The sequence below is a fragment of the Anomalospiza imberbis genome, chromosome 1 (assembly GCF_031753505.1).
Source record: "Anomalospiza imberbis isolate Cuckoo-Finch-1a 21T00152 chromosome 1, ASM3175350v1, whole genome shotgun sequence".
NCBI classification, from domain to species: Eukaryota; Metazoa; Chordata; class Aves; order Passeriformes; family Viduidae; genus Anomalospiza; species Anomalospiza imberbis.
The window spans coordinates 66,916,499-66,938,965 of NC_089681.1; the positions used below are offsets into that span (position 1 = coordinate 66,916,499).

General features: G+C 38.8%; 1 long non-coding RNA gene across 1 annotated transcript in view; it reads right to left on the bottom strand.

Annotated features, from left to right (window-relative positions):
* LOC137477062 (uncharacterized) overlaps nucleotides 1-21,799 on the bottom strand; it is a 71,226-nt gene extending 49,427 nt beyond the window's left edge. Inside the window, exons 1-2 of the long non-coding RNA XR_011000782.1 lie at nucleotides 20,763-21,799; nucleotides 3,462-3,589 (exon numbers count right to left, since the gene is read on the bottom strand). This is a non-coding gene — a long non-coding RNA (uncharacterized lncRNA). The remainder of the gene's footprint in view (nucleotides 1-3,461; nucleotides 3,590-20,762) is intronic.
* Between the last annotated feature and the right edge of the window lie 668 nt (nucleotides 21,800-22,467).

The window sequence follows — 22,467 nt, forward strand, 5'->3', positions numbered from 1 at the left end:
TGGATATCTCCACTGTATCTGTTATAAAATCTTAACATATAACTACCCTTCATTCACTGGTAATAAACAGAACAATCCTCCCTTTTCTTGCCCCAAAACATCTCGACTGAAAAATGTGATTAGGTGTGGCCTTTCTGAAGTGAGTGGGAGTTCTGGCACTGACATCAATTAAGTCAGAACTTTTTTCACTGATTTCAGAAAGACTGCTTGTGTACTTGAAAACATGTGAGCATAAATCCTGTATTGATCTGGAACCTTAACAACAAAACTTCAAAGGAAATGATCCCATTGAAATCCCAGCTGAGAGCATAGGGCAAGATTCTTAAACATAGTGCATAGACTCTCAAAAAAGCAAAAGCATTGTCTAGGCAGATTCTGAGACCATTTTCCATTAATTTACATCATCTGGAACAACAGCAAAAATAGATTATTTCAAAATCAGTATGACCAGTCCACCAATTCTAAAGCATCTTCAACCACAGGAAAGAGTGACACTATTTTTATCATACACTTAGAAAAAAATCATTACTGTTACTGCATTATTAAAATCTGCATACTTATAAGTAAGGTAGTGATTTCCAACATGAAGATGATAATGTTCTCAACAGTCAATACAGTAAAATTAAATCATGGGGTAAGATAAACAAGAGATTTCACCATATGTGGCAAATATGCCTCAGGCACCATCTATTATGTGCACATCTGCCCACAGAGCAGATTGCTATCATCTAGTGTTATCAAAAGGCTCCATGTATTTCTCAGGAAACAAGTACAAACACTCTCAATAAATCATGGCACTAAATACATGCTCCTCCGTCAGTAAGACATTGTCTTCCACCTTGGCTATGCCTGAGAGAAAATGTTTCTTTTTTTGTGTGTGTGAATTCAGATAAAAAGAAGAGTTGATTCTCTTCTTCCCTCCTGCCTAATCCCTTGAGCATGTGCTTTACTGCAGACTTGAAAGGCCTTGTGGAGCCCTTTTGTCATGGTACAGGCAGGGCCTCATTGCCAAGCCCATCTATGTTTCCTGCCCTTTTTCTGACGGTACCTAGGAGACAAATTTCTTTGGATCTCTGCTGGCCTGGATATAAACATGAAGCTAGACATCCTTACATAATTTTTTCCCAGTATAGTCTAAAGAACATCCTCCCTGCTGCAGCTGATGAAAGACTAACAACCGTCTTCATCTACCTCCAAAATCACCTAGTGCAAAGCAAAAGGTGTCCAACAATAGAGAAGCATATTTAAGGGAAAGTAGAAAACAATATTTCAAGCACGAATCATGCAACAAAAATTACTGCAAAATGGCATTGAAATTTTCAGAATGATCACTTAAAAGCCTCTTTGTTTTCTTTAAATGAATGTTAATTTTTGGTACATTAACTCAGTATTTTTGGTATCAGTAGGTGGAATGCATATTTTAATTTAAACGTCATAAGAATATTAGCCAGAGCTTTGCAACTGCATTCTTCTAAATAGATTACTGTATTTCATACTGCCATATAACCTTGCTTAGTTTCAAAAATAAATTTGCAAAGGGAATGGATTACTCTGAGGATAATCAAGGTGATAGGGAGGGGTTTTTTAAATTTTGATTTCATTATTTGAAACTGACTAAACCAAATTTGTAACGTTAAGTAACCTGGGCAACCAAATAGAATTTGAACCCTTCTTCCAGGCACAGCAATAGAGTTGGAAACAAAGCTGTGCCATGAAGCAGATTACCCACAGAAAGTAGTTCTGTCAACCCTATTAAAACCAGCTAGAGTGACTGAACTGTGTTCCCAAAGCAAATACACCACAGAGATGGAAAACAAGCGGTGATCTCCCTCATACCAAGGTCTTTAGTACAAGTCCCAGCCATTACTATGGAAGAACCTGCATGGATCCCACTGGATCTATTAGAACTATGGCATCCAGAAACAAGACAAAACAGAGATGGGGAGCAAGTAGGTGTCCACTGAAATGCAAGGCTAAAGACCACCTCTCTGTGTTGACAGATGTGATGCACCATTTTGACAATGCAACTCCACTGAGGTTCTCTAATCCCCATTTAAGTATTGTTGGATATTGTTAGTGAATTTTCCACATGTTTTAAATGTTCAAGGAATGATCAAGCACCTTGCTCTATCAATGCAAATTTTTACCTATGTTTATTAATTATGTCTATCGACAGCAAAAGCATGCAAGGTATTTAACAATGATGAGAATTAATGGCTTGGTACTATGTGCAAAAGGTTCACTAGAAATTCGTGGCTAATGGCCAGAAGTCAACATTAATACAAGCATAAAACTAGAGTAATGCAAGAATGATTCTAGGCCAATTAAAGTTCAGTAAACATTCAGCATCTGTGGGTTCCTTATGGTTTTATTAAGCCAGAATGAAAGCTTTATGCACATAATTCTGTACCATTTTTTTCCTTTATGCTTAAAATAAGAAGCTTCTCCCTAAAGGTCTCCCAAGGTCTGAATCTTTCACTACATTTAATCACTTTTGTTGTCTTTCCTTCTTTTTGGCAGCAATTTTGCCTGAGTACTCCTGGGACTGGTGTTGCATTACAGATTCATCAATGATTTGCTGCTTACTCTACATTATCCCACAGGTGCTGAGGCAAACAGTTTCTTGCCAGGATCAAATGATCCTCTATATTCGCCTGCAGTTTAAAATCTTGTTAATGTTGACACTTCTGATGAAAGCTCCACATTGACACTGGAATGTGTGAAACCTGCAGGCTTTGGTGACTGCCACATAAACAGGTACCCAGGGCATAAATTTTTTTCTAGGTCCTCTATTTGCCCACAGGGACATAATCAGCTTAAGCATCATCCTCACCAGAAATCACGTCAAATAGAGCAGCTAACACAGCCTGTCTGTCTGGAGGTGATGCTGCTGATGGGTGTCAGAGAGACTGCTTGCTAAACCAGCGTGTCTGAGGATTCTGCTCTAAAGTCAATTAACTTTAATGGTAAGACTCCAAATTGCTTCAATGATCTTTGGACCAAGCTCAATAAGAACTAATTAGGTCTCCATTCCAAAGGTTAGTTGTCAGAATTATTAATGGATTTTTGTTTGTTTTCAATATTGGACAAGAAGGTCTTTTTTAGTTATTTAGAGGAACTGACATAAATTGGAAAGTCTTAAATTAAAATACAGGTGCCAGTATTCAAAAAATTAATTTCATGTAAACAGACAAGCAAAAAAAAATTACACACTGTGCAAATGTGGTCCACTTCATGGAGACAAAGGAAACACAAACTAAAGTTAGTGATGCCTGTAATTTAGTTCTGTGGTATTTACTATACTCCACAGCCTTGCATGTGTTTAACATGAGTACAGCCAGGTTTACTGTCTATAGTTTCCGGTTCTGATAACAAAGTCTAGGACCAGGGCTGGACTTTTCAGAATTCATCTCACTCCCTCTGCTGAAAACTCTTAACAGAAGACTGTATGACTGAAAAACCACAGGAGAGAACATACTTGAAGAAAGACTTGTGATGAAAGTTCCTGATGTGGGAGTGATACCACAGCAAATGCCTGTGCAGTCTCGGCACTTTCTATTATTTATTTATTCTGTCAGCAGATCATCACCTGCAAATCAAATTAAGAAATAGTCAAAATCTGAAAGTAACAAATTAGACCAAAGTAATTTGTGTCATGATTTTCCTCTTACTTTTCATTCCTTTCTTTTCCTGGAAACGTACAATAAATATAATCTAATCAAATTGCATTTATAGCATACAAGACAGGAAATATAGATGTAGTTCTTCACTATGAATTGGTCAGAAAAATAAAATTATTTAACTTTAAATGCAGTGCTCAATAGAAGACCTAAATCCAGTCTTTGGATACTAGAGTCCAATTCTCTCTGGCACTAACAAAATGTCATGTCATTTTCTGGAAGAACAAGGTCTGCCCTTTTGCTGCTGAGCTCTGAAAACCTAGTTATAGGAGGAGAGGAGAGTCTGTCTTCATGGTATGTTGGAGGGGATGAGAGAAAAGTCATAGTTCACACCCTCACATGGCACATATAAAGGCAGAGACCCAAAAAGCTCTTCTTGGGGACAGGGACTGCCTTTCTTTCTCCCTGATAGGGACTAACCCCCCTGAAATACAAGGGAGTAAAAGGAGGAGAGTTGCTCCCCTCTCCTCCATCTCCCATCCACCTTGCAGTCATGAAAGGAATAAGTTCAAATGAATTCTGGCACAGAGGCTTCCCCACCTGCCCCTCTGCCAGAGGCCATGTCAGCTGAAACGTGTGCCTGCTCTGTATCTGCTCCAAGTCAAGGTCACTCACTGTCTTGAAGCAGATGAGACACCAGGATACAATTATGATGTGCTGAAGGTTACCTGACGGAAGTCAGGGATATGCATGCACATTGCTTGTTCTGTGTTTGGACACAAGCCCTTGGCAACCAGGTTTGGTCTGATGTGATGGGCTGACGGCTGGGCTGCAGTTCACAGTCTCTTGCAGAGATTTAGGCTGTGTAGCTCTGGTGTTAAGATGCAGTGACACTTGACTTGAGCCAAAGACAATGAAGATGTGGGCAAACAGCCTTTCTGAAAATCAGTTTCTCAACAGTCACAGGGTCATAGAACCATAGAATGGTTTGAGTTGGAAGGGACCTTAAAAATCATCACGTTTCAATCCCTCTGACATGAGCAGAGACATCTTCCAGTAGACCAGGTTTCTCTAAGCTGGTCTCTTTGAACTTTTCCAGGAATGGGGCATTCAAAACTTCTCTGGGCAAGGTCTTGTAATAGCACTGAGCAACAGTTACTCAGATTTTGAATTAACAGACAGACAATAAAAATATTTTGGATTAATATGAAGAAAAATTGGAAGAGCTTAGATGCACTACATCTCTATGCCAAGTCCAGACTAAAGTCTCAATTAGGATGTGTAAGCATCTTTGCAACCTGTGTGAAAAATAATAACAAAACTGGCATTAAATTATGCCCAGTCAATCAGAATGATCCATAATGTGAATGTTTTTAACAAGCTGCTGCCCAACATTTTTGACATGTTTTAAAACAAGCCATCCTGATCAGCCCTGTAGAGGCGAGTGCTTCTAAACTTAATGATTCTCCAAAGAGGAGAAGGCATAAAGATTTAGCAGCTCAGTAGACATGACTGCACAGACCTCTGCTGCCAGCTTGGAAATGACAAATGATTTGCTAATAGAGAAGCTTTCTTTTTGTATTATTTTTTGCCAATGAAGTGAAAACAGAGCATTGATTAAGCAATCCAAGTTGAGAAAATACCATCCAAATTGGATGAGAGCTTTCAGACCAGCAGCTTCAGACCAGGCTCCAAGGCTTTGAAATACAACTTCTGCTTGTTGCTTGATGCTTAAAGATACCTATCCTGGAGCCACAAACAGTAATTGATGTCAAGCTGACACTGTAGTTCACAGATGAATTTCAGTTGTGTGGGCCATGCCACATGCACAACACTTGTGTGAAAAAAGGCTTTCTGTCTGAAATGCTACAAACTGAGAGAAAGGATGAATACAGACATCAACAAAAAAGTTCTCTGCACAAATAGAGTATGGCTGAAGAATACCAATAACCCAGCATGCTCCTGACTCAAAATCACCCTTCTCTTCCACCTGTCAGATGGAATCATTTGTACAAAAATTCAGACTGAGCCTTTCACTCAGTATTAGGTTTCTGCACAGCTAAAATTCTAAACTTATATCCTGTGGAATAATTTTACTGAAGTCACCATATGTATTCAACAGTAAATAAAAACTAGCTGTCTAGAGGTAATTAAAAATATTTTCAGGTTTTTTCTTCTTGCAGAAAAGAATTAAATTTTCCAGGGGAGCTTTAAATACAAGCCTTGGCACTCACAGATATTAAACTTTGAGTGACTCGTATTCTTATTCCCTTGTGTAGCTACATTACTAGACTGTATTTCCCTCAATTCATCACAGAATAGCTTATGTCCACAGCCATAAAGCAGAGATAGTGGCATGTCATGGAGCACTAAGTCCAAACAGGAAAACAGGCCCCTAAGTAGAACAGGAGCAATAAGCATCTAAACTGTCATACTCAGAAGGCATTTTGGAGACTTATGTAAATTAAAATATGTATAAATTTTAAAGTTGAATGTTTGGTGTCTGGGTAGTGGCGGGGGGGAGGTATTAAAATAAACTTGCAAAAAACCATGCCCTTTCACTAAAAATATCCTAGCACACCCATAGAAAACTGCTGCAATGAAAAATTTTCACCTTAATCAGGTCAGTTTGTCTGGACAACTGCTGGGTAAATAGCTATGCCATTCTATTTGTATTGCAGCTCATGTTCCAGAGCTCGGAAAAATCAACATAGGCATATAAGCCAAGTCAAAAATATGCTTTATTTTTAACAGACAAGCATTGAAAGAAATGATATGGGGTTTTTTTTTCAACTAGTGATCAGTATATTTTATGCATCCAAAAATTAAACCAGTTATTTTGTGTCTCTGGATTTTAAATCAACACCCATCATTTTACAGCCTATTAACAAATGGATTGTCTCTGATGTAGCAGAATTGCTTTCCTGAAAAGTTCATGCAGGACTACAAATCCTAAGGCTAAGATCCTGTTTTCTGAAAATCTTGCTCAGAAAACAAGCACAGATACGGGAAGGAGCAAATTTCCCTTACCATGTTATCAGCCATATTTAACCTATTATCTCCACATTTTTGATTGAAAAGTTTCCAATTGTTTGAATATCCCCTTCCTCCCTGAAAAAAAAAAATCCTCAAAACACTAAGAATAAGAGAACAAATATTTATGTTGATTGTTTTAGAAAAGAAACTGAGGAAAAAACATTATTGGTGGTAAAATTATATGTATTTTTTGTTGCTGTTGAAATGAATTACTGAACACAAGATTTGTTGCAACACTGGTGCCAGGGGAGACCTTCTTGTAGGACTCTTTGCAACACTGTGGTGGCACCTGAAATTCTATTCATAGTCCGAGTACCATCTTGATCAGATTTTCCTTGAAATTCCTTAATATAACATTATGCAAGCACTTCTATGAGATTTGTTGTTCTTCTTTTTGTAAATCATAGAATTATAGAACGAATCATAGAATGGTTTGTGTTGGAAGGGATCTTAAAGATCATCTAGTCCCAACCCCCCTTGCCCTGGACAGGGACATCTCTCACTAGACAAGGCTGCTGAACGCCTTGAACACTGCCATGTTTGTACCTCCCTGGACAACCTGTTCCAGTGTCTCACCACCCTGACAGTAAGGAATTTCTTCATAATTACAGTTATACAAAAAACTATTTCTTTCTAAATAGAGTACATAGTTTCACTGCCTGAGAAGGAAGTAATAGCTCTGTACATACGTGAAATGACACACTTCAAAACAGAATTATGCTTCCATTTCTTTCCTATGACCTAGGATCCTGCTTTGATGTGAAGATGATATAGCAGGTAAGTACTGAAACACATACAGATTCCTCACTAAACTCTCCTGAATCTTTCTGACACACACTCACAGAAGCGACATTCCAGATGACTTTTATCAGTTAAACCTAGATTCACTGATGCTGCTGAAGTAAATGGATGTAGTTACATATGAAAGAGATTTGAAGATGTTTTTTTTTTTCATTCCCACAGCAAAAAGTTACATTACTCAAAGTAGTTGTGTCCATTTAAAAAAACCCTCTTTTTTTTCATGAACTCATTATTTTAAATATATCTCATAATTTATTTGTAGTGGAAAAAGGATTTATAAGTAGGAACCACAGCAGAGTCATAATTCAAGTCACATTTGTGCAGCTCACCAGCTAATCTGAAAATCTAAATCTACTGAGACTTTCTGATATCTTCTCAGAACTGTGTGTTATATAACTTATGAATAGACTCAATTCAAAATAAAGCTTTTAAAACACAAAAAAATGAAATTTCTGCTTTGTCATCTACTTCTTTGTTCAGTCTGCTCAGTCTTTTGCTCAATATTTGCAAATTAACAAACAAATTGGGTTTTGACCCATCCACTGCCTCCTCTCTGTAACAGATTAATGGCTAATGCATAATCCTGCTGGATTGGCTATAAAATGCAAAGGCTGCAGTAGAGAATATACCACTTTTACCAATTTACTTTCTACTTTTACCAATTGCTTTGTGTATGGTGACAGATTATTAAAGTGAATCAACAGGAAGATAAATGAAATTTTGTCTCCTTTCATTCCCAGTATTCTACTGAAATATCCTACTCCTACTAAGAACTGTAGTGGATGAAAATAGGAAAAAATATTCCTGCAACTGAGACACTGAGAAATCAAGGGGACGGGGTGCAGCTACTGGTTGTGCCCCAGATGAGAGACACTGGCTTCTTTCCCACCTTTAACATTAACCATGAAAATGATGTTTGCTTCCTTCGGCACCGAATGTATTTCACATGTTTCAGTTACAAGCTCTTTGGGGCACAGTCAGCTGCTAAATATGCTTTTCTACTGTTAGTGCAACACAGCCATGAGACATCTTGAGACCTAGCAAAAATCCAAGCAATAAGTAGTTACCAGAGATTTTTTCCATGCAACAATTTAGTTCTGAGAAATTCCATTTTCCCAAGCACTCAGAACAGTACTTGTACATTTGCAAATCACCAGCGTGCCAAAAGAAAACCTAATAATACTTGAAAGACAGAAATAAAACATAAGTTGATTGGCCAAAAAGGCTATTGGAGAAATACTGGGCACCTGAATAAATCCCTGCATTCTTCAGCTTCCAAGCAGTTTCATCTTCCAATACATTTTGCATTCCTTTTGATACTGTGTATCTCTTAAACAGCTTTTACAGCACAGCTAAAAAAGCCACTGCTGTGAAAAAATGCTGTACCTGGTGAAAGTACTTCAAGGAATTTAGACCTTAATCTGCAACCCTTTTCTCTCACAAATAATCTTCGTAGCTTTGATTCTGACATGAGTAGGATTATTCATATAAGAGAGAAGAAAGGTAGGCATGGGAACTTAAGAAATGCACTAACATAGTAAAGCATTGTAAAACGACAATAAAAATGGCATTTAAACTCTCTCGAGTTATGCCTATTCTGTAGTACAGAAAAGGGACAGTAAATTGAACAAGTAGCTTTTACAAAACTGCAGCCAGAAACCAAAAAAAAATTGAGATACTGGAAATAAGCAGAGTTCACACAGTGCCAAAAATACTGTCCACATGCTAGAAACTTCTGAGAAGACAGGAAGTATAAAGTTTGAACTTCCATGAACTTAACTGACTTCTGTCCTGCAAAGAATATTAAAGCATATTGTAAAAGGCTATTTGGTAGCATAAACAGAAAAAAATACCCACAAGGAAAAATTATGTGCCACTGTGGAGGAAGGATGGAAAAGAGTTTCAAGACAACACGAGGAAGGTCTCAACTAAGTATTTTCCCCCAGTTTTCAATCAGAATTTTTTAGGTTAAATTTACAGACAAAGATAGGGTGAATAATAAGAATGTGGATATGCAAATAGAAACTACCACAGCTAGCAAATAATTCAAAAAGTTAAATGCTTGAAGCCTGATTAATCACCATCTCACACTTATAAAAATTTCTCTCGTGTGTAATGCTGGTCCAGTGACAAATATTTTTAATAGCACTATCTAGTTGGAAGTGAAACTGAAAAATAGTAGATATGGTTTCTTTACTTACAAAAAAATCTGTGAAGAAAAATAAGAGGAGATGGCAGTTGGGAAATTACAGACTATTTCATTGGACCTCATTAGTATGAAAGGCTTTAAAATACATTTTGAGAGAGACAATATATAAAGACACAGAGGTAAATGAAAAATAGGATAAAGTGCAACAGCAATTTAGCAAGAAGAGACCACACAAATCATCCATATAGTCTTCTTAGATAAGGTAAAAGATTTTGTGAACAAATTAAGTGTAATAGGTCTCATCTTTCATTACTTTAGCAATGCATTTGACATCATGTTATATGCTACTAAGGAATCTGAGGACTAGGACGTTTTGCATAGTTTAAAGAACAGCTAAAGGAGAATTAATAGCAAGTAAGTGCCATTAAGAAGTGCCAATTGATTTATGGAATCAATTAAGATTAGCAGTGCATCTTCAAGATCCATTCTGGAGCTACTGTTGTCCTTCCGTAGCTCTTGATCACTGTGACCAAGGTAGAAGACTACCTGCACATTCTAATGTCAGTAGAGTAGTGAAGTGATACAAATGGAGCAGCTGGAAGATGTAAGCCAAAGACACGGGGCAGAACATGAAAACATAACCTGTGAGATGACCCAGTAATGACAAATGAGGACTACAGTTGTCAATGAGAGAGTGACAAAACAGGTAATATGATGAAAAGGGCAAGTGAGGCTGTAGAACATGAGAATGGGAATTTCCAGTAGAACCTGGGGGACAAGGAGATTTCCCATCCAAAGACACTAACAGAGCTTAGCTGTTTAGCACAGCAAGAGAAGAGCTAACTAAGCATATAGCTGCTGCCTAGAAATGCCTTGAGGAAGATACCTCCTGGTAGAAATAGTATTATCTAATTCAAGGCGCAACAAAAGCATGGCGTGGGAAGGCAGTGTACATGCCACACGCTCATCTAGATTGTACAGAGTGGAAGCAGCTATAAGCCCATGAGTTTCTCAGACACTCTTCCAGATGGGAGAGTGGGGGCAAAATTACAGCCTTGGAGTTGAGGTTAATGCACAGCTGGAAGTATCACGTGCTGTCATACTCTCCACAACTGCCTGGACCCACTGCTTGCATCCACTGGTCACAAAGCGCCCTTTAGTTCATCCATCATTAGTGTGGTACTGATATTATCATTGCTTTGATGTTACTGGTTTCATTTTGGGGGACATATCCAACACACCATTCCATTTTTCACGTACACTTTTCATTACAAAATCCATGTAAGACTAATTACACAGATAAAGGCTTTTGCAACAATGCAGACTGCTTGCAAGTGAAAATAAATAGAAGAATGTAGAGCCCAAGATTATTTGAACAGCTAGGGCTCACATAAATATAATGTTAATAATAATTAACATTTATTATTATTAACATTAATAATTAACATTAATTATAAATATATTTATCTTTAACATTTATTTAATTAACAGTAACATGTTTAATTTAATAATTAACATATTTAATTAATATTACCATTAATTATTAATTAACATTAATTATTTTTTAAATTATTAATTAATAAGAAATATTTTGTGAAATAATTCAGGGAAAACTGCAGAATTGTTCTTAAATTATTAGCTGCTTAGAAGAAGTACGTCAGATGGGTGTTCTAAAGAGAAATTTAACAGAAACTGTATTTTTAGAACTTCTGCAGAGATGAATTTCTCCTGAAGAGAGTGAAAATTTGGCACTTCATATGAGCAGAGATGATCTGGCCCAAATATTCTTGTTTGCAGATGATGACTACTATATTATTCACTTTGCCTTGGCACAGTCAGTCAATGGAGGGAGTGCAGCAGAATAAAAAAGCCTTTTCTCTATTTGCTGATAACATTTTTAGCATATTTAAGGAGAAATCTGAAGAGCCATAGTAATTTCTACACCCTAGAATATGTGCTGAGCAGAGAGAAAAGGACAGAGAGGACATCAGTAGTTGCAAAATACAAAACAAAACACAGAAAAATGTCTCCAAAAAGGGAATGTGCAGTAATAATCCTTAAAATACATTATAAGAATGTATTTGAAAGAACCTTTCCAGGAAATAGCATCTGTTTATATCTATTAAGTTTACACTTACTTGAAAACAAATCAGTGGATACTATACTAGGGATGAATCTAATCCTTGTATCCAAAATAATAAATTCAAGGGATTAGCCAGGACAACAGCATTTTTATCAAACAGAATTCATTTGTATCCATCCTTGCATTACCAGAAAAGTAGCTCACTCCTAATTAGCAGATCTTGAACATTAACCTTTTGTCTTGACTGCAATCACTTCGATTAGTGGTAATGTTCAGCCTCCTCAAAACAACTTCTTTCATAAATTGACTATTCCCATGGTAACAGCTGCTATTTTCATTCTACAAACACCAAGAAAATGTGATTTCCTTTATATCTGTGGGCCAGGCTGGGGGTGCAACTTTGGCCTTTGTCAATGCTTTTTTCAGATAAAACTGTTTATTTCAGAAGAAGAGGAAACAGGTGCAAGCACAATTCAGGAAACAGTTGTTGACTAATCCACGAAGCAGGTTTGGCAATGCTTTGAAAGGAAACTGTCAGACAGCCTACCTGCAATGGCGATATGTTCTGTGGCTGCATGAGGGAAGGACAAGCACTTTCAACAGCAGCCACCAAACTTAAATCAATATTTTCCATGGGTTGTTGTTTGGATGGCATATTTTTCCTTTTTGCTTGTTTCTTTGGTGGCTCCACAAACAGTAGAAAGACATCAGCTTAATATCCCCACATGAATAGTTGAGAAATGTAAATCAAGGATTTTCATTCAAAGAATATTGAACTTTAGCCAAAAAGAACATCAATTCATTGCTGAGACGTGGACACAGCTTTAATGATTGGTGTCTTCATCTTCAATGCTCACACAGGTCTATAAACAAAGTCCTAATCTCATTTGAAGTAAATTCCCAAAGTAGCATCAACTTCGGTGGGACCAGCATTCACAACAAAGGTACATTTTCCCCAGCAAGTCATGTGAAATTTTTCTGAAAGTTTATCAAATTTGAGGCTTTTTCCAGAATACCCTTCTGTTGCATATGAACTCATCTGATACCTTTACCTTCTTTGAAACGGAAAGTTTCCAAGTCAATCTGTCAGGGTGAGAATGGATAAAATGAGATTCACATGTAGTTCTCCAGCAATTCACTGAAATAATCAAGTTTTCACTTAGTCACAAATGTAAGATTCTGTCAGAAAATATAACTGCAATTTTCTGAAGTTAGAATTGCATGTTCAGTTTCTTAAATTGGTCTTTAAAATATATATTTAATTTTTTTATGAATTTTTAAGGACTGACAGACAGCAAAAAGACTGAAAAATTAAACACAACTCTAGAAGCCTTTACTTTTTCCCTCGCCTTAGTTCCTTATTAACCCTTTCAACACCAGACCAAGTGATTGCTTTCCTTGCCTTACATACTTTTCATTCCAGGCATTACCAATCCCTGTTGTTAATTAGACACTTTGAAAACCTGAACACATTTTGGCATTGGGCCTACTTTTTCAGCCAAAACTATCAAGTGTTTGAGGACAGAAAAATCATGGATCTGCTTTCATGAAAGTGAACCGTGGCTGAAATTGTGCAACCTACATAAACTCTGCTCATTCCAGCAGATGTTAAGATTGCTTGGAAATGGACTAATTTCTCACCCTCATGCCTGAGCATTTCTTGTGCTTCTGTATCTGCAGGCTTTGTTGCCATCAGAAGGTACCAAACCCAATTCCAACAGTAAAGCCCACAGCTTTTCCCACTGTAGCCGAAAAGGAAAATGCCACTAGTTAGGAGTGAATAGGAGGCTGTAAGTATATTGCAAGCACTAAGCCACTGTATTTATAGTTACGTATCACACTGCACGCCATTCAGACTCAAAACCTCACTATGACATGGGATCATAAGCTAAAAGGGGCCAAATTAAATCTCTCAGTTCTGCGCTCACACAGGGGAAGTCTGGGTTTGAGCTGGCACCCAGCATTCCAAGCTCATGTTTATTTTCACTCCATCTCCAAAGAAAAATTGGTGAATAATCCAGAACTGCTCATCCAGGAAAGATTCCAAAGGCTTGCCAAGTTCCAGACTACAGTCCATGGAACAAACCAAGTGCATAGATTTGTTGGCAAGAGATGTCCCTATCCACACTCAATTTGCTCATGTTCTAGAGTGGCTCTCAAAAATGGAACAACCTTGGGAAAAAAAGTACAAGGGAATTAATTGAACCCAACCTGTGAATGCTGTGAATAACCCCCAACTTTAAAGCAAAGGAACATCAAAAAAAAATTCAAAGTTCACAAAGAAACCAAAAGTATTCAAAGTGACAAAAAGGGAACAAAAAATTACTATAGATCAATAAAAAGGAGGAAATGGTTGGCAGGAAGGGTTGCCTGTAAGACTGGCAATATCACAGTAACAAAATCATTTTAGAGGACAACTCGTGTTCTGATGCCACAGCCCAGTTTTTCACTCGTGCTACAGGCACCAGGATTTTTAAGGTATTACACCCACATCCCAGGGTTTTTAAGGTATTACACCCACAATATAGTCCTCACCCTGTTTGGTGCCTTCCTCTGTAGTCTGGCCCATCTTCCTCCTAGGAGAGAGATGTGACTGTACCTGTACTGGCCCTGGAGTCAGGAGAGGCAGGGGAAGCAAGCAGTGCTCATTTTCCACTTTCCTAAAGGTTTGTTCTTTCTCTGCAGCAAAGCACCAGAGCAGAGCAGCTGTACCTGTATGTTTTACCAGGATTTGTGGATCGTAGTGAGTTCAAGGACTGGATAGCCCCTAGCTGGAAATTCCCATACTGAAGAACGACAGATAGAGAGGATGGGATCTCAAGTACAATGCTTTCCAAATTAAATCATTAGAGGGTAAGTCTTGGCTTCTCTCCCAACAGTCCCAGCCCTGTAACAACATCAGCTCAGATCTCAAATCTCACAGGAAGCAGGCTAGGGAGGAGACCACTGTCCTGACCCACAAGTCCTGTAAATCTCACTCACTCTTTGGCTCAGGAATATTAATACAATTGCCATATTTAGTGTCTTTACTATACTTAAAAAAAAATCAGTAATATGGGGCATTCAGTATGTTAGTTAATCTTTACAATTATTTTAAGTACCTCCAACTGCTGCAAACCAGTGCATCACAGGCCCTTCCTACCTCATGCCAGGAAGATAAACAGCATCCCTGCATCGCTCTTTGAGTTTGAGGTATTTTGCATGCTTTTACCATCTATTAATGGAACTTGTCCCACACCAATTGGTGAGCTAATTGCTGTCGAAGCAGATGGTAAGACACGCCTGAAAAACGTATTTGGCATCTTTATTTCATGTGAGAGGAGCATAAGAGGAAAATTATGTACTTTCCATTTCCCAACAGCTGAAACAAAAGTTAAAGCAAGCTTTTATGATCAGCAGAGTTTGAGGAACAATTACCCAGCTCCAGTGGATGCATACCTTGCATCTACTTCCATCTAATTCCCTCCTCTGTGGTTTATTTGCCTCGTGAGCATGCCATGTGCTGGGGGCTCCTCAACTGACAGCATGGTATCGAATCTGCCCCAGGCACCAGTGCTCAGAGCAGCATTGTGAAGCAATTCAAGATACCAAAACCAGGAGCAAATTCATAAGGTACTCATGATAAAGAGGTACATTTTTTTTCTATATTCCTTGCAGTTATCTTTGAGGGATGTTGGCACAGTAACATCCTCAGTGGGAAACTACTGCTCAGTGCTGACTTCCCAGTGTTGGCCACCTTACATATTCAAAGGGAGATATAAATAGCACAGCATTATAAAAAATAGCAACAGCACAAGAGGTCTGTGTGAGGATCAGACCTCAAAACCTGACACTGTGGAAGAGATGCTGCATTGGAGCTATCCAGGCAGAAGGCTCTGCATTTAGAGAAGGAAGAAGAGCTTGCCAATTGGCATTCCAGCAGTTAGTTGCTGGCCAAGATTTTCAAGGTTGAACTTTATACCCGTAGCTTCACAAAGGTCACACTTAGCAAACTGTTGGGGCTTAACAGAGCAAGGATGCATTTGGCTCTTATTCTAAAGGCCTTTCCTTGATATTAATATTGATGACAGTGGAACAAACATCTCAATAGCTGCACAGAAAGGCCAATGCACAAATGTGCTATACTCAACATATGGAAGAAGTCTGAAGCCTTTCAAACCACTTAATGAGAAAGCTGTGGATATCGACAGCAGAAGGAAAAATCTAAAATGGGAGGAAGAAGCCTATACACTACCATGCTAATTTATATTAGAGAGGAAAGTACATGGTAATGTTAGCTATGCTGAGGATTTTCAAAAGTTGCATTTATTTTTGGTTTTATTTCAAAAATAGTGTTTCAATGAATATGCATCATGCTGGGTTTGTGGCACTGGTAGTGTGTTGATCACCATGGTACCTAAGCACTCAAGCCAATGATTAATCAGTGGAGCAAATAAAACAGAAGCTGAGAGCCAAAATGCACTGTGACAAGCTCTTCATAGACCTTATGTGTGCCACAGCATCTCTGTCTAGACTCCCTTCAGGCTTTCCACTGTCTATCTTCCCTGCTCTTAGGATAAACAAATCTTTTTTTTCTAAACAGTGCTAAGGGATACCGAGATCTCAGACTAGCTCATAAGAAAGGAGGAAATAAAAAAAATCCAAAAAAAAAAAAAAAAATTCATCTGGAAAACATTGCTTAAGCACACAATAAGGAAAAAATAATTTTCATTTCCATAAATTGATTATGAATTGAAAAACTTTGTTACGTCTGCCCAGCTATCAACCTAGTCTTTAAAACTACTGTTCTGAAGAAGGAAAACAAGTCTTTCCTTGCTAAGGAAATGACCTTTCAAGGGACTCATGCAGACTATACTTGAACACCGCTGTTAGCTTTATCTAATAATAATGAAAAGAATACATAAAAACATGGCTATGTGCCTTCTTGAAAAAGACCAGAGATTGCATCAACCCCTCTCCACACTCCAAATAAGCAATAAGTTAACACAACACTGATGATGTTTGTTTAACATATGTGCATACAACTTGTGTGAGCTTTTTCTGGCTTGGGATGCTTAAGCAGGGGCCTCTGGATTTTAGAAAAAGAAATCTTCTGTTGAATTATCTACCCCTTGCTGGTTTGTTTTCTGCACAAAGTCTCTGAGGGGCACAGGAAAGCTGAGGGCCTTGCATGCAGGCCAACTTGACAAAGGTTAAATCCTTTCAGTACTGCAGAATTGTGCAGCTATAATACAACCCTCACTGAAGAAGTTTCCTGTTTTCCATCACTAATCAAGGCAATGATACTGCATTCTAATTAAATTGATGTCACGTGGAGTTTTCCCTCTTTACTGTAGCTGCTTCACACTTAGGAGGTAGTTACATCCAGTTTATCCTTTAAAAGAGGAGTAGGTTTTGGGGACAATGCCCCATTACCAGCAATGAAAACCCAAGTGCTCACTTCCTAGCGCAGTTACAATATGTTGTGCCTCAGCAGCAGCAGCAGTTTTGAAGTAGATATGAAGCGCTGCACCACCCACTTATATTTGACTGTGAAACTCGCTCTAAGCATCAGCCTGATTTTGTTACCTCTCCTGTGTCTAAATCATATCCATCACTGTCATCTCTAAAGATTCAGGTCCTCTGTGCACTTCATCAGGCATTATAATCGAAGCTAATGAAAGACATGTTTGTTTAGCTGTTGTAAATGGCTTTGAAGATCTTGGTTTCAGCCAGGGTGATGAATTAAGGATGTCAGCTGGGCAAACAGTTTAATTTGGAATTAATTTAGCTAAAATGGATTACTGAAAAAGCAATATGGATTTTTAAAATTAATATTATTTCACATGCTTTAGCAGTAAAATGCTTTAGCATTTTACTCCTTCTTACCATCTGAGTCACCAGGCATAGAACTGGAAGAATCAGCAATAACACCAGCTTCTCAAACACAAGACCGACTTAGGATACTATAAACAGGTGTGAAAAGCCACTTTTCGACTGCAGCAGGGAGTACAGCCCTCAAACAGTTTATCCCTCATCTGACTACATTTCTGCCTCATAGCAATTCTGCAAAGCAGCCTGAACATGGTAATTAAAACATTTTACAACAAAACTCAGAAACCAACAACTGCAAAGAACTATTCCGTAACACTGTTATTTATTAGAAGTACCTGGCTTTTATTTTCCCTGGTGCATTTTCAAATGAATTAAAATAATAACTTAAGGGGAAATAAAATGATCTTTAAATAGTAGTGGGGTTATCTTTAAATAGTGGTGGGGTTTTTTTTCCTCTTCCAGGTAATTTGGAGTCAGGAGGAATCCAAAATAACACCATGATTGTTGAAAATTACAAGGTAAGGTTAGAAACCTCTAGAGGTCATCTAGTCCAGCCTCATGCTCAAACTAGTGCCACCTTAGAACAGATCATTCAGACTTAAACGGGAAAGGAAATAATTTAAAGCGAAAACAAAGAAAAAAATAAAGTCTTCCTCTACCCCCTTTTGCACCAGAAGGAAAAAAAATGCAAGGAAATATTTTCTTGAAACGTATAGCTCTTCTCTGTTGTTTGTAAGTAGGATATCCCGGAAGATAGATTAAAGTTGCCACCTTTAGTTGACCTAGTTCCCTTTCTCCCTTGACGCAGGGAACATTTAGCACAACGCGTGGCAAACTCTGACTCAGTTGCCAGCACTGCTCTGCCACACTGCTGGCCAGAAAAGGCTGGGAATGCTGCATGTTCAGCTCCAGTGACAGGGAAAACGCTCCATAGCATTCATTAGCAGTCTGCTCCTAGTTAATTAAGGAATGGAGCTGACAGCTGCTGAAGCAGGTTCCACCCCATCTTTTCCTAGGAAAGCAAGGCCTCCAGGGCAGGGCCTGGACTCCACAGCAAGGAAGAATAGGGTGGGGGAACCTTGCAAGATGTCAGTGAAACCCAGATGACTCATCAGAAAGTAAAACGTTTCTATTTTGGCAAGAGGCTGAAATAGCAGCCCTGGCTTGTGCTGCAGCACAGCAATAAATGACCCTAAGTGCCCGAGAAAAACTCCCGTGCACGCTGATATTCCTAACAGCAGGGGCTATTTCACATCTCATTAAGCAAAGGGGTTTACATGACAATTAACACATTAATTAGCAGCATATTTTCACAGGTGAAACTTTGGCTTGAGATTTCAACATTTTTAGACAACTGCTCTGTGAGTGCAAATTAAGGAATAGTTTATTATGACTCAAGGTGACAAGGACTTACAGGCAGAACTGGCATAGGAGCATGTTTGTCTGCGTACTGAAGAACATTGCAACCTGGCGATGGCCTTTCCCATAACCTGCATGGAAGAAGGGCCTCCTTGTACAATCTGTACCCTGCCACTCAAAGCCCAGCCCTTGACATGGGCAACGTGCCAGGCTGGCCACTTCACGAGCTGACCACAAACAAGCCTAATGTGCCACAAAGCCACACAGGGACAAAGCAAGGCCTGGACTTCCAGGAGCAGTTGCATCCATTCCTCAGCCCCAGCCGCTGAACTGTGTGGCTCCCCACTACAAAAATCCCTTTGACTTTATTTATAGAGACATAACACCACACATCAACCCTGTTAATTTCACTGAAAATAGGTATCAGTTAGAAGGGAATGTTTACTGCCCTACACTTCACATCTTAGATACAGAGTTAATAATTTCTACCAGAGACCGCTTTAAAGAAGAGTTGGCACTATTAAGCTGCATGAACATTTCTCTCTGAGATTTTTGTCAATACCATCTTTAATTTCTATTGTCTTTTGAGATAATGGATTTACAAGTATACAAGAAGATGCAGAGTACTGGAAATTGAATGAAAGGAAGAAAAAATTGGAAACTGGAACTAGTAGCTTTCAAGATCAGATGGATTCTCATAGTCATTGGGTCCATTCCCTATCAAATGGATGTTGCCAACCCACAGGATATAGTGTCATGCTTTGTATATGTTATCTTTCACCTCCCTCATGTACATACTGCAAGGAAGCTGTGTTCTAAACAATGTATAAACTAACAAAAACCACACTAATCTTTTACATGTTTTGGCACTCAAAGCATAGATAAATCACTGTGTCATAGCTTCACCAATGATACCACTTACAAAATAAATCCAAGCTTAGGAGGAACACCAGATAACTTGTTCTTTAATTATCTTTTAAAAGCTGATGGTTTGTTTCAGAATATGATTTATTTATTTTATTTAGCAGCCTGCTTTGTTTCAAATGGGTTCTGACTGACCTCTAGATACCCTTGCATTTGCTCTGTGATATCCCCAGAATGTCAATGCTTTGATTCTTCATCTTTCATTTCCCAAACATTATTTTTGGTCACTTCTGGTAGGGGTGGCAGCTGAAGTGGAAGTTTATCTTCTGATAATCTGCACTGCTTTAATGGTTCCCGGCATCCTGAGGATATTTTCCAAGTGTTATGGTGACACCAGCTGAGATCTTGGCAATAGAAAAGTGTTTCACATGTTTATTTTCTAACTTAGTCTCTTGTGTTTTTTTCTGCTTTTCCAACCCTCTGCCACCCCCTTGATTTCTATGGCTTAACACCTTTTGTCATTACTATATTCTTAGTTATCACTTCTCAATATCTTTCTGATTAAAAAGCCTTTGAGAAACCTGAGGGCATTCCCACTATGCATCCAAAAATCTGTTAATAAATTTCTCCAAACATCCAAATCACATTTGTCAAAAAGCTGAGCAAAAATCCCCTCTAAAAGGAACAATAGTCACATCTTTTTTATATATTTCTCTGTAAACTAGAGTCTAGGAACTATAGCACATAAACCTTGTAAAACGATAAGCACGTTTCAAACAGTTCTAATACAAAATATGACACATAAAACAGGTCACTGGATTTAGCATGTCTCCAAAATAACATATGCTTGGAAATGCTTATCCTTGTAGCATCACTATTCTCTTTTTTCTGTGAGAAAATGAATCATGCAGAAGCATGCCTGAAAAAGCAAAATTCTCGTATAATTTCTATCACTCACTCAGTGTGCTCATGACTTTTATACAGCTGACTGAACATTTATTATCTCACGTGAAAGAGAAGCTGTGAGTTTGCTCACCTTTGTCACCTGCAGGATCTTTGAAATGCCTCCTCTCCTGTTTCTTCCAAAGAGTATGTTTCTGCATCTCCCAGTCAATTCCCGAGTCCACTGAACATGCAGACATCAATAAGTTCTGGCTAAGTTATCCTACGTAACTCTGAAGAAAAAAGGACAGACTTGCAGATGCTGCAGAAGGTCTTCTTTTACTCTCTTTGAACATTTTCTTTTCTTGGTGGTCTGTCACAGTCAGGTCTCCGGTAGTAAACTGAACAACCTATCCTCCTGGCTCTTCTTTTCTTCTTTTTCTTTTCTGTAAACACATAATCAGTGCTTCAGAGCCTTTAGGCATCACAAACTGTATTTCTCTATTGCCCTCTACTGACTGCTGGCTCACGCCGCCTTCCCGGAGAAGTGGCGAGCAACAGATACGCGGTAGGCGCTCCCCGCCGCCCTCCCCCGGATCGATAATGATACACGATGACCAAAAGTCAACACAAATCATTCTATTTTTTCCTTTGTTACAAAACACCAGGTAAGAATTACAGCCTGTTGGCCAGCCGTGGTAGCTACAAAACCCTAAACAACAAAAGCGGGAAAAGCAGTTTGCAACACGGCTCTGCTAACGTGGGCTTTTTTTTTTTTGGTGAACAAAAGCCAGGAAAAAGTAGAGACGAATGCGTTCTGCCTCGAAATGTGGATGAATTCATCCCACTGATGCCATAAATTCTGTGCCGGGGATCTGAGGGCTGTCTGGTTTGTAAGGGTTTGGTCCTGCCAGCACTGGATGCCCAGAAATACTGCCTTTGGATGGGAGTTCTGCAGGAAGGGGCTAGTAGAGAGCCAGGAATTTGAGGCCATGGTTTTTGGTCATTTCCGCTTTGTCTCCAGTGCTTTGTTTAGCACGTTCAGCGCCACACCTAATATGGGAAAGCCTCATGTGAGGGGACTCGCGACGAGGCACATCACCCTGCGTGTGGATGGCATTGGGAGTGGCTGTGTGACCTGCTTTTTGGACAAAGATGACCTATAATGCAAAGAGAATCCAGCAAACTAAGATAAAAAAAGGAATGGCCCAGTGTTGTCTCAGGAGCAGAAGGAGAAAAAAAATGTGTAAGCATTTCAGGCAGAATGATACTGAGAAAGACACTGAGGGAGAAAAGCAAGGTTATGAAGAGTATAAAAGTGAAGGAGGAGGGAGGGGGGATATAAATGAATCCTTTGCATTGTGTTAGTCACTGCTTAATAAGTACAGCACATGCTGGTTAATCAGGTTGCTCAGGCACTTGTTCTCACAAGAAAAAATTAATCCGTGGTGCTGGTGCAGATGCTCTGGCCCACCTGCACCACTCCAGGTGCAGGGAGGAATCAGGTCCCAGCTCCAGGCAAAAGAAGAAATCCCTAGCACATTTCCCTTTATCTAGGCAGAAGCTGGGAAAGCACTATCTTACCTCGCCCTTCTTTCTCCACAACCAGCTTCCCTAGGGAACAAACATGCTTGGAAAATTATAGACACAGACCCACCCCTCAAAAAAGTGTTGGAATTATTTTTGCTTACTTGTATTCAAAAAGTACTTTTATTTTTCCCCTCCAGCATTAATAAATGGGAATATTTCATTTGCCAAAAAAAAATCTGTTGACTGATGGACACTGGTTGTGTTTTGAATGGATATTACATGACATTTCTGCTCTTCCACTCAGAAAAGGTAGGAATTCACTCAAAAAT